The sequence below is a fragment of the Patagioenas fasciata genome, chromosome 3, assembly GCF_037038585.1.
Source record: "Patagioenas fasciata isolate bPatFas1 chromosome 3, bPatFas1.hap1, whole genome shotgun sequence".
NCBI classification, from domain to species: Eukaryota; Metazoa; Chordata; class Aves; order Columbiformes; family Columbidae; genus Patagioenas; species Patagioenas fasciata.
Genome location: NC_092522.1, coordinates 107,512,884 through 107,526,198, shown reverse-complemented (window position 1 = coordinate 107,526,198; position 13,315 = coordinate 107,512,884).

The following is a 13,315-nucleotide window of genomic DNA, read 5'->3' as shown; positions in this document are numbered from 1 at the left end:
TTTGAATGTCTCCAGAGTAGGAGACTCCACAACCTCCCTGGGCAGCCTGTTCCAGTGCTCTGTCACCCTCACTGTGAAGAAGTTTCTTCTCAGATTTAAGTGGAAACTCCTATGGTCCACTTTACACCCCTTGTCCTATCATTGGTTGTCACTGAGAAGATCCTGGCTCCATACTCATGACACTCACACTTCACATATTTATAAACATTAATGAGGTCAACCCTCAGTCTCCAAGAAGACAAGAGAGTCCTGAGAGAAAGGAGATGCTCTGTTCATGCATTTCAGAAACCTTCAGTTTTGCATGGTGCTGAATCCAATAAATAATTTTACTGAGTGATGTGCCAAAACGGGAAAGTCCCCCACATGAACCCAGTTGGTGAGGGAGGTGCCACAAACAGGGACATCTCAGGGAGGATCTGTGAACGAGTTGAAAAAATCCCAACACAGAGAGGAGATATAAATGAGCAGTGGAGCGTGGGAGCTCAGGGAATCAGCACAGCACCTACACAACAAGCATTTTGAGGCACTTTGCCGTGCAACACAGCTCTGGTTTTGGGTGCGGGTTGAGAGATGCTGGGGAAAAAAAAGGGTGAGCAAAAATCAGGCTGCCAGACCAAGCTGCCTTACCTGAAGAAAGGGATTCAGCTGAACAAGGCATCATGTCTACAAGTAGGATATGGATGATTTCCCTAGTAAAAATTGGTTTTGCTGGCCTGTAGTTCAGTTTGAAAATGAGGCCCATGTCAAGAACATAAGGTGTTTTAAGGAAAAGGAAAAAGCCATCTGGCCTCACATGCATGCTTTTTTTTTTAATGTATCTTAAGCCTACTTCCCTGCTTTTTCACTGTACTTTTTAATCCTTTATTCCTCTACGAAAATAAAAGAGAGAAAGGAGAAAAGAGAGGGAAAAAAACCTGCAAAGGTGTCCGCTTAACTCATTTCTGTGCTTTGCTGCAGTAGTCATTCCTGCTAACTTGTTCCATATGTTTATTATCCTTTATATAAAATACTTATATCTGATTTCTTAGTTTCCTCTTTATTTGAAAAAAAAAAGTCATTTCTGTTTAATGCCTAATTAGTTTGGAAACCATAAGCTGATTTTAACCATACTTATATAGAGTTATATATATAAAAATACGTATACAAATTTATACATATATAAATGTGATAATATTTCCAGTTGTCCAGGCTGTTGTTTTAGAAGTGACAATAAATATAGCAGTTTTCTGTTTTCATTGTCATCTGTGTTAGTGAAACCAACAACTACTTTCTTCATTTTGAGAGTTATGTGGGAAAATTATTACCATTATTAACAGAATAGACAGTACCAATATTTGACGAAAGCATCATGTGCAAACAATATACAGATGATAATTCAACAAAGAGAGAAACAGAAGTGAATCTGAGAGGTCCATGTGGAAAAGCTAGATTTTGAAATAGCAAATGTCAGATTTCAAGGCAAGGTTTTGATTTTAAAGTTGCAATAGCACAATAATGAATAGAACTGATTTTAGTATGTTACTCAGAAAATGTCTAAGCTGGCACTATGTAGAAAATAATTTTGGGTAAAAAAAAAAAATAGTGAAAGCAGCAAATATGTATTTTGCTCACAGTTTTTTTTTAGGTTTTGTTTCCTGCTTGTTACTTCTTCCGTTGGAAGAAAAGACTAAAATGGCAAAGCATTCTCATTTCCTCCTAAGCTGGAAATTAAAATTTTCCAAACATTTTGGTTTAAGGCATAATGTCTATTATGAAATAAATTACTGTATCATTGTTGGCCAAAGCAGTTTCCCCTCTAGCATACTTATCCTGAAGCTAGCAGAATACCAACTTAGAGGTTTCTGGTAAGAGTACTTCTCTCCAACCCTTCCAGCAGGCTTACAGTAGGGTTCTCACTCTGTAAATTACTCCAGTTTGACAGTAGTCCTGGATTTCTGAAACCAAAGACAGTCATCAGCAAACCAGGCACAGGCACAAATGGCTCAACAAGAGACTTTCTGGACATGAGCCATTTTGCTGATGGACAATAATTTTTTTCAGTGTTTACAAGTTCCCTCCAGTCAACTCATATGTGTATCTAGGATGAGTTTGCTGAAGAACTGCATCAAAATTCTTTGGACAGCTTCACATACAGCGTGTACCAGCTGATGAGGTGAATGCATTGGAATGTTATACTTAGTGATTTATGAAGAAAACAAGTCTGTAATCTTTCCTCTAGGCTAGAGCCACCTGGCAACTGTGATGTGGTGATCTGCCCAGAAATGCTTGCCCACTGAAGGCATTTCAGCCCTGCAAAACAAGCAGATCATGAGTATCCTGTGTCTTTTTGAAGTGAAAACTGTATTTGTGTGGTAGATTCTTTCTATCTATTGACATTTTTACTGCTTCTTCCCATCATTCCATCACACATTTTTTGTTTAGCTGGTTTTTGTTTGCTTGTCTATCTTGAAGTCTATGAGTGGTTATGTTGTGTACATAAGGAGATCTGAATTCTCCTTTGGAAACATCCTTCTGTTGTCTGTATGGGAAGCCTAGCAAAATTGTATTTTAATTTAAGAGAGTCTAAAGTCAGGGAAATTGAATCTAACAGATCTAGACCATTTGTGAAGGTTAAATCCACAAAAATCATGCCCACATTAGCGAACTAAAATGAACCAGGATATGGGTTCATGCCGTGGCATCCAGTTGTCCGTACAGTTTACATTTTAGCATGGTCTCTGATGTAGTTTCGGCCATGGCCAGCTAGCAGTCCCAGCCAGGGCCTGGGCACAGTTCAGGGTTCGCATAAACCAATGGGCAATCTGAACAGTCTCTCTGTTTTGGATTAAGGTGGTGGTGGGGAACAGACAAGACAGTTTAACTGTTTGGATGTCAGTGATGACATGCCAGCTGGCCTCGGGCTGGAGAACAGTCACTGGTCCATTGTACTTTCTAAGGCAGATGTAGCCAAAAGGACTTAAGTGTTGCAACCCTTAATTATACGTGCTCTGTCACCAAGTGGAAAACAGCAAGGCCCTCTCTTCAAAGCAAAAGGAGTGTTAGCAAAGAGAATGATCAAAGAACTCCTAGAGCTATAAAGCAGAACATGCTAAGGAGCAGAATAAGACTTGGGCCAGATCTCCAAAAGTAATTAGATGAGTGTTTTCACTTGGGGTTTTCAGCTATGACCCCACTTACTGAGATAGGCTCCTTAGGACAGATCTTTTCTTACAAAGGGTCAGGCTGAATGCTTTCAGGCAACAATTTGAATCAAAATAATGGATGAACCAGGAAGAAGACTGAAAATTCAGGTTAAGCTCTCAGTCCTTAATTAATACTAGTTTATACAGAATGCAGAAATTTGGATTGAACTAGATTAAGAACAAGTTTGATGCCGTACCTTGGCAGTTAGAAAAAACTGCTAGATACACAGGAAAGCCAAGTTTCAGTCGCTCCTCAAATACACTGGTGCAAAGGGTCAAGAGAACTGTCACACTGGAGAAATCTTGGTTTTCCTCAAACTTTTTATTCTGATATATCTTACCTAAATCAGAACATGTAAAGTGTCTTAGCCTAAATATAAGCTGATCTGTGCAGTGGAGAGTGCTAAGATCTTGCTCTGTGACTCAGTCAGACTGAAGATGTGGTAGAAGGGCAGCAGGACTCCTTCACCTGCTTCATCCCATCCCTGGATAATGAAAAAGGGTAGAGATAATTTAGGTGCTTGCCTGGGGCTTGGCTCAGCTCAGAAGTAGATATCACCTCAGACACATTTGTAGTTGAAGAACTAGCATGAATTATGCTAAGAGAGAGCCTTTTATGTTGGACTTAAGTCTTGTTTAATAAATCATAGTATTGCATTTCTGTGCTTGTCTTTTGAGATGGGTGCCATTTAAAGCAGAGCATTTTTAGGCCTATTATTTTGCCCATACAAGTTATCTGTAAGAAGATAGCATTTATTTACAATGTTAGTACTTTATCCAGCACAGAGCTAGCTCATGCTGGTACCTTTTTCTTTAGCACTCTGAGTATTTCCAGCTGGTGACACCAAATAGCCTCCATTTCCTCATGTGGAACACTCACCAGTTGTTTTGCCCCCTCCTCCTTTCCTTTTTATTTTTGCTGCTGGAAGGATGTGGGTGATGATTTATAGAGCATGTCCAATTGGCTCTGTTTGTCTGTGCTGGCCTACTTCATGCACACTGAGGTCAGTACTGCATTTGTAGGTAGCCATCCAAGGAAAACACCTCACAGGAGGCAAAAATGCTAACTAAGTAAAACAAACTCAGGAATGTGATCATCTGTTTAGTGAAGTTTTCAGCAGTCTTTTCCATTACACTTAGCTTTCAGTCCAGTTCTACAAACTCAGAAGTGAACATGGCATTGAAATAGCTCAGACATCCTCAAATATGTAGGAGACTTGATTTGTTGAGAGTGTTTGACCGGGGGAACAGGAATAGTTCCTTTTGAAAGATGGGATTAGCAATACGTGTATTTTGGTCCAAAATGTCCAAAGAAGAAAAAAAGGGGGGGAAAAAAAAAAAAAAAAAGAAAAAGTTAATTGAAAGCTGTGGGGTTTATTAAAGTTTTAAAAAGCAGAACTATAATCATGGAACAAAATAATCTCCTGTTGCCCAATTGTTTAATGCATAGTGGCCCTCATTACCTACTTCTGATGTGATCCCTAAGAGAAATTCTGCCGACATCAAGTGAGATTTTGATCTCATCCACAAAGCCCCAAGCTGACCCCTCTTTCATGTTTTCTGCAGTTGTAAGGTCAAAAGTATTTTTCACCATGATTCAGTGCATAGGGAGTGCAAGAATCTCCACTTCTGCACAAGGCAAAATGCAATGGCAAGCCCTCCACCAGCAAGTGTGCAGAGACAAGCCTGTACAGATGACTGTGCAGAGAAGAGCATGCAGAGATGAGCGTGCAGAGGCTGCTACTTTGGGGAACACCAGAGTGGATGGGGGAAGAATTGAAGTCACAGTTACAGCTTGCTTGGTAGAGCAGGCTGACCACAGGCAGAGGAGCAGGCTGTGTTTTTCTAATGTGTGGTTTCCTTGAATGGGTATAAAAAAGAGCACATGGGAGGGTAATTATGTGGAAGCATGTGATGCACAAAGAGTTTCACAGCAGCCGATCCGCTGCTGAATCCCCACAGCATGGAGTTACTGGGCCAAGCGGTAGAAAGACTGACAAAAATGACAGGTAAACTGGAAGAGATACATACCCCTCTGAATATCAGGTGGCATATGCTGTGCTCTTTACAAATTGCCTCCCCCCGCCCAGTCAGGCTCCCAGCCCCTCTTTGAGGTCCGGAGTCACACTGTTCCCATCTGGCAGAGCCTGAGGCTGTGCCTGGCAGCTTGCTGTTGCGGTGGCTGCACTCGTGTTTGCCTTTGCAGTAATTGGTTTGTATCTGATTTCAGCTCATATGGAAGGGTAGAGGGACAGCAAATTACTTGCAAGTAGTTCATAGACTCTGTGAATGCTTTTTTTTTCTACTTTTTTGCCCAGCTCTGCTACCCAGCTGAGGATTTATGCCTTCAAAAACAGAGAGCTTTTTTAGTTTTTTTTCTGTAGAAATCTACAGCTGCGTATATTCCGCACCATTATCTCCATCCCCACCTCTGATTTTATACTCACTTCCACCCCTCAGTTTTCTCAGTACACTTGCTTCTGAGACAGGAAAGGCAACTGCATTTTCCCGGTTTTATAAAAGCTCCACTGTTTTTTGTGCAATGAAACGTTTTTGACAGATGAATCTGTACCGGCAAAACCATGTACCATCATTTGTAATTCAGAATATTGGTTGCAACAGTCTAATTCTTAAAACCCTTACACAAGGCAAATTCCCTCCTAATTTGGAGAGAAAACCACTTCAGATAATTCAGAGGAACTTGATCTGATCTGTTAATACCACACTTGTTTTTTATGGACATTCACAGAAAATGAATCTACCAGGTCCAACTCTGCAGGTATGTCAACATTATTCAGGTCCTGGTTATCACAGAGGTGAACTAATCTGGCCCAAGCCAAGGCAATGAGTTTTGCTTTACAGGAGACTGTAGACCTACATGATAATGGAAGGAAAAGCAGGAAATTGGTAGGTGCTGTCAGATCCCCCACAGTTTTCTGCATTAGCTAGTGCTTACACAAGGAGTCTTATTGCCCCTAAATGTGTCGATGTATCAGAATCAGGGGGTTACATCCTACTTTCAGGTTTTTCATGCCGTTCGTTCTTAGGCAGGTGACAGGCATCTGCTAGTGATCAAATGGCCTTTCAGAAGTGTTTCCATAATCCAATCAATTCCTTTGAAACTTCATTATTTTTGGCCATAGAACTGTAGGTGCTATTGTACTCCATGAGCCAAGTCTGTTAGCACTAGATAAGAAAGACATGGATCAAATTTGCATTTTTACATGTGCAAATGAGATGTCCCCAGCATCCCCTCCCCCTCTTTTTCTAATGCTTTTCCTTGTTTTTTTTCTTTTTTCCTTTTTCTTTTTTTTTTTCCCCTGAAATAGTTGCCAGGTGGTTAAAAAGCTTGCTTTTCTCTGTAAACACCATGAAATATAACACAATTCATTGCTTTATTTTCAATGATATACTGGTTTCTATGTATTTATAAAAATAGTTGTGAGGCCAGAAAAAGCATCTACATGCTGGTCATTTTCTCCAGATTTATTGCATATATTATACTTTTTCTACTTCAGTGGGCTTCTATCTCTGTGCTGAGCAGTGTGAGTGCCTATATGACAAAACCCCTCATTTTGCACACATGCACATACATATGAAACTGAAAACCTGCTTTTAATTAGCATAGCCAGCACAATGGAGGCGAGAGTGGAAGCAAGGAGAGAATTTGAGATTTATGGCATCAGACATCTCATGTGAATGAATGTTCATGCCTTAATGTAGCTAGTTGCAGATAGAAGATAAGCTTAGGACTGAAAAGAAAGCTGCTGTTCCATATTGTGAATATACACACTTACATTGAATTATTTTTGGGTAACTTCTTATTTCAATCTAATTTACTACTTACAGCACGAATCCCAAAGCACATTGAATCATTCACACTGAATGCAGATGTGCACACACCAAGCACACATGTGGAAAGGTAAAACTTCTATTATAGATGAGAGGGGCTTTGTCAGCATAATGGCTGCAGAGTTAAGGGCTCCAGGTTAATGCACAACACATACAGAAAGCCCTGCAGACATCTTACTCTGTTCACAAAAACTCTCTTTGATAACTTGTCTTCATACAAAAAAAATGCATTTTAACCATATATTTCCTCTCTATTTTATTTTAATTTTAGATGTCAACTAATAACAGAACAATATACTTAACAGGAAGAAAATTTTTAGTATTAAAAAAACTGAATATCATTAATATTTTTTTCACATTCAGCTAAAGAGTAATTTAGAGAATCTCCGATTTCTGCTGAGAAATTGAACCCAGATACGGTTCAGCTATCTGAGTACAGCATTAGTAGTCAATAATTCTTGAGGACTTTTTTTTCTTGTGCTGACTTTCCCTGGAACTGTGACCAGGTTGTTTCTCCTCTTTGTTCATAAATGTTTTTTATAATACAGTGGATTGCATCCACATGTTCTGAACATCTGTGCATTATAGGTATTAAGGAATTAGAGCCAGGCTGCATGCTAATGGGTCCAAGCTGATGAAATTCAATGAAATTCATTCAGGATTCAGTGGCATATCCATCATATTTAAGTTTTTCCCAATATTGGCAAAGCAGCTTTGAAGATATGTGTTGTTAAATATGATTCTTAGATGAGGCTTACAGGTCAGCCAATGACTATTCAGGTGAACCAAATTAATCACTGGGGTAAATACTATAGTTTTATTAGCAGCAGTTAACTTCGTTTAATAACTTTCAACGAATGAAAGTTATTGTGTGCTTTTCAAAACTGAATACAAATTTAGAAAAGAGAGAGAATTTTTGTATTTTTCACCCCAAGAGTCAGTGTTGTTAGGTTACCTGTTTTGGGTTCAATAGCTAGATTAAGAATTGTCTGTTGGACTCTTTCAAAGTTTTGCCACTACAATATTCTACAGTTGAGGCTCCTTAACTGCATTGCTTGTAGTCTGCAGCAGCCAGACCTCTCACAGTGAAGCATGAAGCAAGAACTAGTCTGTGTGGTGAACAAAACAAGTATAGTTTTGGCATATTAATATAACTGAGTAACATTTTTAGAAAACAGCAAATTCAGCCAAAAATAGATTATGCCCTATGAATGTGAGTTGATCTCTCAGCACGGCTCCAAGTGGCTGAAGCTTGGCTGGTTGACTTGCAGAAGTAGTGGAAGTGCAGCTCATGCAGGAGGTGGGAGCTTGAATCAGCTCCTTCCCTGGCTGTAGCCTGTGGCATCTTCTAAACCACCTCATGCTATAGCAACAATTTCTTTCCCTGAAACTTTTCTGCTTCTTACAAAACACTGGAGCTTACACTGAGTGTAACAGTGGCAGTGATGGTGGCCAAAAGCATCCTGTTGCTGCACAGCTGCTGCCAGCCCAAGGACCAGAGCACAGCCTCAGTGACGGGAGATGGGTATTCAAACTTCTCTGGAGCCAATGGGAAAGTTGAGCTTGAATTTTTTGTATCCTGAACTAAACATAGGGAAGCACTCTCTGTTTTCTGCTATCTGTTTTCTGTTTAGTTTTATGATTTTAGACTTTTTTTTTTTTTCTGAAACAAAATTGATATTTCCTGTTTCAGGTAGTCTGAAACATTTTTCTTGATTGATTTTAGGGGGAAGTGGGCATTAAGACAATAAAAATTGGTTTGATCTGATTTTTTTTTTTTCATTCAACAGCCATAGTGAAAACTCAATTATTTACACAGTGCAGAAGATTGGTGACCGTGATACGGATCCAAGGCTGGAGCAGAACAAGTGCAGAATATGGCGAAATCCTGTATTAGTTCATGTCATTTATCAACCACCTCCTGAATCTGTGACATAGAAATTGGGTCTTCATTGGTAGAGTATGCTACCCAGGTTCTCTCTTTTTTTTTTTTTTTTCACTATTGATCCTTGAATGAAAAAAAAACCAAAAAACAAAAAACAAAACCAGTAGAAGTGCAATATATTATTATTGCTATTACAATATTTATGTACCAGGCTCACGTTAATGTGTCTTTCTTCAATTTACCTACTCAGCTTCTCTCTATAAATAGGAATGGACTAGCCCTAGAAGCCTGGCAATTGGATTGGCAAAAAAGAACAGATTACTATGAACATGGAAAAAAAGATGATGTTCTCTTTCTTGTCCTCTTCATACTTTTTATTATAGCTCATGTATATAACTACAAAAGAAAGATATTCAGAAGATTTGAAGCAACAAGAGAAGAGAAAAGGGGGGCCAGGAAGGAATTCACTGGATCATGATTTCACGTGGTTTCGCAATACGCACATTTTATCAGAGAAAGGAGTAAGTTAAATGAAAACTATCTCCTAGATATGGCTACGTGGAAGACATTTCTATAAGGAGAATTAAAAAAAAAAAAGTGATTTATTTATAGAAAATTAAGACATCTCAAAGATGGAGTCACCTTGAAAAATTTCTAATCCTTCTTTTTAATAGAAATGTGTCATTTTACTGTTCATGATAATATTCCATTTTGATCTAGTTGTATCAATCAAGATCAGAAGCTTGTGACGGAGTTGGATAATCCTTCATCTCTTTTGTTTAAAAGGCCTCCTTTTTGTTTAGAAATAATGTTGAGAACAACTCTTTGCACTCAGACATGTCAAAAATCAAACAGCAGAAGGCATTTTCTGTAACCAGATTTCTAAACCTCTTCTAACTGACAGTTTGCCCCAAATCCCAACATAGCTACTCTTCAGTATCACATCACAGACATCTCCTAGGTGCTCTCTAGTCTTCTTTGACTTCCTTTGATCGTTCTGCTACACAGATACATAGCTGGACTCAACTCAGTCCCACTGGTTGTCCATTCGCTTGGATAGTACAGACTGTTCTTACCTGCATTTTGTCCTTGGAAAGTAGTTTTATTTTATTTCAGCTGTCACTAAACAAAATAACAGTTAGTTTTTCTATGATGTAGCCTCACCAGAAGTGGTTATAGCCCAGACTCAATCATGACATGAATAACCTTTTACTGCATAACCAAGGAAACATGCCCTTCTTTTATACTATAAGGCTGGAGAAACCTAACTGACACCTAAACCTAAGCATCTATTAATGTAATCCTTTTAAATATATGCATGTTATTCTCATGCAGTTTATGAGGTTTCTTGCATGTCTTTGAAGATTTTTAATCTGCCAAAGCTTAAGCAAAGTCAAACAAATGATTTCTTTTTTTTTTAAATTATATTTTTCTGGAGGCCTTCTGAGGCCTCCACCTCTTTCTGTTGACAATATAAGACACTGAAGTAGACACTTCAGAAGGATTGCTTCACTCAACACCTGAACTTGATGTGTAACCCAGGGATCTTTTTTAGGCATCTTGACTAAATATGTGGTTTCAGAGTCATATTTAAACTTGAACCATAGACTCACTGTAAGGAGTACTGAAAATTATCTCCAAAGTTTAAAATATGATTTTACAATATGGTTTGGTTATTTCAAGCGAAGGTTCCTACTTTGAAAAATGAAGCCCTGGCATTTGTAATTTGAAACTTTTAGTTCTATGGTATCTGTAACTGCAAATTAAAAAAGGATATTCAGCTTTCAGATCTGTCTTAGACTTTATTAATATGATGTTGCAGATAATAAGCTCTGCCAGATTAGTGCTAGCTCCCTATGTTTGGCTGCTGAAGTACAAAAAAAATCTCTCATGATTTATATCAAAATACTCAAGTAATTACCATATTTAGATATGACAACTAAAATGAATGTAGAAGAAAGGCAGAATGGCTAGTAGGAGAGGCAAGCCTCTGGTCTGCTAATGATTTAGGTTTTTTATTTTTCCCAATATGAAATTATTTCTGATGGATAGGGGAAAGAAGCATAATAGGACTTTAAAGAGTGCAAAAAGAGAACAGAGTAGAAAACTGGAAAGTCAGGATGGACCCGATGGTTGAGAGGTGACAGCTTTTCTCAGAGACCATTTGGCATGGCCTGATCCTTGTAGAAACCATGTCCTCAGGGTGCTTGACCAAATGGACTGGACGGGCTGCTGCTTCTTGTCTCATGAGCAGCACAGTGCACAACATATCACAGCAAAGTGCTCTTGATTACTGTTCTCATATAGCATAGTATCTTACAGGTAGTTACAATGGGCCCTGAGGTTCCTCAACACACTCCTGGCAGACACTGGTCTGTAGCTGAGGATGTGGCTGAATTCTTTGTGGAGACTGTAGTGACTGCATGAGGCTATGTATGCTTGGGCAGCAGGAATGAAGACGTCACAGGCAGCGAATGTGCTCTTGCATCAGTGATATGTCAGTGCTGGCAGAAGGACATTTCAGATCACCTCTAAACATATGAATGCTACCTGGGAGAACCAATGTCCAGGTCTGACACAGTGTCATCTTCAGCAACCAAAACTAGCAACCCAATGCTGAGGACAATCTGAACTCACCGGTGGCCACTTGTAGTATGCAGCAAAGCAGAATAGGTCTAGGATGAGCGGAGATGGCCTGTGAGAACTCTTGTTCTTAGAGGTGACTGGTGATGATACCAGTTGGTAGCAGCAGCGTCAGCTATTGCTGTTTAGCCTTTTCCAGACCTTTTCCACAGCTTGTCAGAAAAATCAAGGTGAATGCTGAAAGACACTGTGGTGGCAGGTCACAGGATATGTAAGGCGTACAGGCAGGGCCTTGCCATGACACTTCAAGGGCTTGCAGGCTGCCTGTTATTGCTGCAGGACCCCTATTCAGTAGACACTATGGGCATGGCCAGGGTATACTTTGGGAGCAGCCAAATGGATCAGTGCCAAAGTGCCCTTTATGCTGTTAGCACTGAATTTCCACCGGCAGTTACTTTTTCTGACTATCCTCAAAAGCTGCTCATTTTTGACAGGGCTGACTGATTTGATACCTCTGCCAATGTTAAGCCACCTCTGGATCCAGCAGCTGGGTGTTGTTTTTCCTAGCTGCCCTCAGGGGCTCCATCTGGTCAAGCTTCATCATCAGTTGAAATACATAAATTCCTTTGTAAGCATGGGCTAACTTGAAAGGCAGAGGTTCAACACTCCTCAGGCAGAAGGCAGAACTGAATGGAGGTTTCCTACATTTTCAGAGTGTGCTCACTACCATGTAAGATGGTAGATCCCTCTCTGAAAGAAAAACGTGAGCCCCACACTTCATTTGTAATAGTTGGTCAACTGTACTAAAGGCAGACTGAACTCTGAAAGGAAAGGTGCATTTTCTGCTTGAAAGCTGAGTTTTGGCTTTATGAATCTTGTTTTGAGGTGCCTGAGTTTTCTCAGGCTTTGCCTAGGAACCAAGGCTTTCACCCAGGGTGGTGGATGATGCCATTGGGGTTGCTGTTTATCAGCTGAAGTGTCGTGGTTCTTCAGATCCTTCTTTGATCTCAATCTGAGTCTGAGTCTCTTATTCATGAAACTTGAATTCACTGATTGATACAGCAATTTCCATTTAATCATTCACACTAAGGTATTTTGGGTGTCCTGATGTTTCATCCAGCTGAGAACAGAAAATAACTGTTACTGTGATGGGGTGATACAAGTAATAACTGTTGATAGATGTTGACATTAATAGCAGTGATAGGCTAGATTGTAAATTAATGGTCTGTGTTGAAAAAGTAACTGAGCCTCTGAAACAGATTAGGAGGGAGCCTGTGCTAAGTCATAGGCTGCCCTGAATGAGACACTTTTCAGAAATCATTTGTGCAACCTGACTTGATGGGGCATCAGCAGGGGTCTCATGAAAATCTGGCTCCTCTGATCATGCACAGAACTGTTGGTATTATACTGCCCATGGCCATAAATGAAGACACCTTAAGTACATTTGCATATCTGTATCATGTACATAAAATAATATTGCCTAATTTAATGACTTTATTCTAAGTCTTGTGAGGTAGGTCTTCTACTTGGGATCTACATAAGAATCTCACAGCGCATGTTTATAAAAAAATGAGTTGTGTTTATCAAAGTTGAAGAGAAAAGCTGGAAAAGCTTCATCTAGGTGATCAAATGCTGCAAGTTGATAAAACCTGGAAGAGAAGAAAAGCATTTTAAACCAGTTTCACAAATAGTGGAGACCAAATTAATAATATATGAATGTTTGAAATGACAATATGGATGCATAATGTTATCCGTAAAAAAAAATGCTAGATGTGTATATATTTTAATTTTTTAATACTTTGATTTTTTGTTT